This window comes from Schistocerca americana, chromosome 4 (genome assembly GCF_021461395.2).
Source record: "Schistocerca americana isolate TAMUIC-IGC-003095 chromosome 4, iqSchAmer2.1, whole genome shotgun sequence".
Lineage (NCBI taxonomy): Eukaryota > Metazoa > Arthropoda > Insecta > Orthoptera > Acrididae > Schistocerca > Schistocerca americana.
In genome coordinates, this window is record NC_060122.1 from 340403336 (window position 1) to 340408262 (window position 4927).

Below are 4927 nucleotides of genomic sequence, written 5' to 3' on the forward strand. Positions count from 1 at the left end.
CTTGAAAGTCGACGAAGAACCTGCGATTCTGCAGAAGGAAGGCAATGAGTCTGGTTAGACCTAAATATTTGGTCAGATTGTAGACCTTGACCAGTAGTAGCTGGTGATTGACCATATCACATGCCCCTGATAAGTTGACAAATGCCACTCCTGTCACCTTCTGAGCTTCGAAGTCATATTCTAAAAACTGAGATAGATTTAGCAATTGTACAGTACAGCTTTTACCTGTACGAAATCCAGATTGCTGAGGTATAAGTGAGGGGTCAGTTGCAGGTGATAGGAGATTTAAAATCAGTCTTTCAGCATTTTGTAAAGATGACATAGTAGTGCAACTGGTGCAAAATTGTTTGAATCATTTCCTTCTTTGCCAGGTTTCAGCAAAGCAATCACTCTACTCTTCCGTATCTTTGGAATTTGGTTTCTGCTTACACAGTTATCGGATAGTTGGAGAATCCATTTGTTTGTATTTAAGCTGAAGTGTTTAATTTGCCCAGTTCATATATCATCAAGCCAGCTGATTTGCCATTTTTACTTTGTTTGATAGCCTTCTGTAGTTCTTCCATGCTGGATATGATATAACATAAACATTGAGAGGCATGAAGAACTATCTTTTGCTTAAAGCGCAGAGTTAATTACCCAGATTATATTCATCCAGTGTTTCATAATGAGAGCAGTTAGTGACTTCCAACAAACTATAATCATAATTTAAAACATTCCCTAAACTTTTTTCTTGCTTACCTGTGTAAAGTCAAATTTGTAAGACATGAACTCATTTGCAAAGTAATCAGACGTTTGAACTTTTTGTATACATTGGAGTTTGATTCTTTAAAGAATTAGGGGGTTTATTGATTATTTGCTTTGCTGAGAATGCTAGAGTAGATGAGACTATCGTGGCGTGAAATTCCTCATCTGCTCAGAGTCCCAAAGTGCCCTTCTTTCTGTTGATCAGTAGTACCCAGCAGATAGGATGTTGCAAATAGTTCCATTTGCTTTCCTCCTGTTGCTAAAAGAGGTAAAATAAATCATTTTCTGCAGTTCCGTGATACATTGAGATTTGGAGAAATGAATTCATGATGCGGCTGCTAAGGTCGTTTGCTACCTTCCAGCTCCTGCTCGTTGTTTGATCCCCCTAAAGACTATTACTACATACATGACACAGAAGAGATGTGTTAGTGGGAGGTTCAGCGGCTGGATGTGAGGAATAATAAGCTGTGGGCAGTGAAACATTTCTGTGCAACAATGGCTGATCTCCTTCCAATCAAATTAAGCTGAAGAAGTAGCACTTGCTGGGCTCAGAGTACTACACTGCCCAGTGACACATGGCTTTCTCTTCCACTCCAAAGAGCCACCAGTGTGTCAAAGATATTGCACACACAACTGTTGATATGTCATATTTTAATTGAGTTTGTATTCTGTGATAACCTGAGGGCATTTGTGTCTCCTATTAGAAGCTCCCCCTGTTTCAAATGATAAATTAGATGCATGTGGCTCTTGTTTTAAGGTTTTGTGTGGTGCAAGGACGTTTCCTCGAAATATTGTGTGTAAGATTTTAATGTGTCACAAAGTGGCTTGGTCACACATTATTTCTAAGTAGTTACCAAACCACAATAATGTGGATGCTTTTTACTGTATATGTACTCGTATTTTACCCTTCATTTTATCTAGTTATTCTGATGTGTTTTATCTGCATTTTTATGCTTGGTTTTTTATGAATCTCAAAATGGCAGTGGTGTATTTTAAAATCTTACTTGTTGCCACAGCTTGGTTTTAAAATTTCTTGTTATTAATATTTTTTCACTGTCCTAACCCTATTATTTGATACAAGGGCACTAATGACCTCAATATTTAGTGCCTTAAAATCATCGTCATCATTGCCGTCGTCATGGACACTGAAGCAGGCCACTCAGAAGAAAATTGTTTCTTTTGAAATTTTTGCTGTTTTTAATGGGACAAACTGATGCTGCAATGTCGATAGTTGACATACTTGTGTAAACTAGCTAAGTGCAAAAGCGGTGCATTTTGCACATTTATTTATACACATAAGGTGACTCCAGTTTTTCCTATGTGTACATGTGAGAGCATGTGTGGCAAGTAAATAAACATTAAAAATTCTAGTGTAGCATTTAACATACCAACTAAAGGTGCTGATTCATACATTTGCTCGTTGTTCTTCATTGTGTGTGTTAAAACTTGGGCATATATAATGATACAGTGTGTACTTCTGAAAGTTAACAAGTGCTGAAAAAAAAAAAAAAATGCTTACTATAAGTCGGTTGTAAACAACATCTGTGCTTCCTGCAAATTTTGACAGTAGTATATCAGACAATGATTCCCAGAAATTTCAATGCATATCTCCTTGCGAAAAGTATATTTTTGAGAATCTTACAAGTGTTGTGCACAATGTATTTCATAGTAAATCAACATTTGTGAGATACAGACATGGAGTATTCAAATTTTAGCAGCACTATTTGATTCATGAAGATGTTTCCCCTTGATTACAGTTTAGATATTTATGTAATTAGCACAATATTTCTACCTTCACACCCTCAGTGATGAGTTTTATCCAAGAACCTTTTCAAATATTTAAAATTATGATGTAAATGCAGCTCAAAATGAAATGCTGTGGTGTAATATTGTGTTATGTGCATATGATGATTGCCATAGCATGTCCCATTTAGTTTCCCTGTCAAGAGCAGTGTATATTTTTTGTAGTTGTCAACAATTTACACTATTTTCCAATTTTTTACACTAGTTTGTTAATGAGCGCAACAAAGAAAAATTGTAGGTCTGGGGCACAAAATTGCCAGTAATTTCAGAAAATCAGTAAATTCTGCCTCAATTTTGTTTCTTGTTATAACAAAATATGTCTTCCTTGGGACAAAAATAGCTCCAGTTTAAACCAGACACGTAATTTTCGTAGTGTAATAAATCAGAAAAGATATTTAGCAAGCTTAGTTTAAAGTTATTTGTTTACTGTTCAGAAAACATTGCACCAGCCAGAATGCAGCTTCACTGTGAATGCTGTTCCGACACAAGATGAGTTAATTGTTGTTCATAAGCAGCTGCAAATGTCCTGATTGCTGCTAAGCAATCAGAAGCTGCTGAAAATGGGTGTGATTGAATGGCTGCTGACTCTCATATATTACAGAGATATCAGACAAACTTAAAGTCCTGTCCTTTCTTGTGAATACTGCCTTCTGTCCAGGGCAAATATAGAACCTATTTTTGTGTCCTTGTTGACATTGTTGAGTCTTGTACCGTAGGAATCAAGGAAGAAGGTGTTGTTTGGTGGCCAATATCCTCTTCCTACAACACAACTGCACACACGTACTGACAGGGTTATTAATTTATTTAGACAGATAGCTGCTACTTAACCTGAGTCCAGGTGTTGTGGTACAAGCTCTTCAAGTAATAGTCCACGTTAGCCTCTCTGCTGGTGAAGTACAAATCCAGCTAAGTGATGAACGACACATGCCACCTAGGGTCCGATTAGTGCACCAGTGACTGAGCTATTAACTGAGACTGAGCCCTCCGGTCCGCAGCAGCGATCTAAATACTTGTAGTCGAGAGGGCGTTGGTAGTGCATTGCTTGTGAGTCTGTCTTTGGCCTCTCTCATGATAAACACGCTTGATCCAGCGTCTACTATCGATCTTCTTGCTACATCTTTGCCAACCGGTGTGCTGGCGACAGCTTATGCCTCCATTGTCATGTAGGGAGGATGGAGGATGTGAACGACAACTGGGAAAGAGGCAGGACACTGGACGTTGTGATGAGCTGGGAGCCGTGGCTGTGGAGAACAGCATACTTCTGACCGTACCCCACCATCCAACTTGTGAGGTAAGAGAAACATCCTCTGGGAAACTGCTGCCAGGGCACACGTCCAGGCCTGAGGGCATGTCCTGGGGTGATGACAGTGACAGTGGTGTCAGGTCCAGGTCCACTGGGCCAGAAGGTGGGGATGAGGCCATATCATCCATCCGCTCCTCCTGGGGTGCCCTGGTGGCACCAGCGGGTGGCTACGTGGTCCCATGAGGCCATGAATCTGGTGAAATAAAAGCAGCAGAGTCACGAGGCAATTGACATGCACAAATGTGGTTCTGGTGGCTGTGTTGCAAACAATTGAGACCTGCAATCAAATATGTAAAAGAGCGAATGTGTTTCTAGATCACGCCTCTTTTCCAGCACCCATGGTTTCCATAAACCCTGAAAGGAACAAGATCACACGGTGCAAAGTGATACTTGCAGACCATTGGTGGTGTGCCGGATGTTGTGGTGGGTGTAGCAAGTGTGGCAGCATCCGATGGTGGTGGCCATGCAGAAGTTCCACAGGTGATGGTCCATCTCACGAGTGGGAGCGATAGGAGGCGAGAAAGAGTTGCAGCACTTGTTCCTGTGTGTGGATGGTGTGAAGCTTGGCTATCTGTTGTTTAAAAGTGGGTACGAAGTGTTCTGCTTCTCCGTTGGAGGAGAGGTAGAAAGGAGCACTTGGTAGACGAAGAATGCCATTTTGTTCACAAAACTGTTGAAAATCATGTGAAATGAACTGTGATCTGTTGTCAGACACAAGTACTTCTGGTAAACCTTAAGCAAAATATGGAGGATAACGCTTGAATGGTGCTATGTGATGGGGCAGAGTTTATAGGCATCGCTAATGGAAACTTCCTAAAAAGAGTCTACCACTATGAGCCAATGAGTGTTCCAAAATGGGCCAACAAAGTCTATGTGCACTCGCTGCCATAGCAATTGAGTCTTAGGCCAAGCTGAGAATGTCTGCAGTAGAGTGGACTGGTTCTTCGCGCATGTGCTACACTGTGATGTCATCTGTTCAATGTCGACACCTGTGCCCTGCTAACAAGGGAACCTCCCCATCGCACCCCCCTCAGATTTAGTTATAAGTTGGCACAGTGGATAGCCCTTCAAAAACTG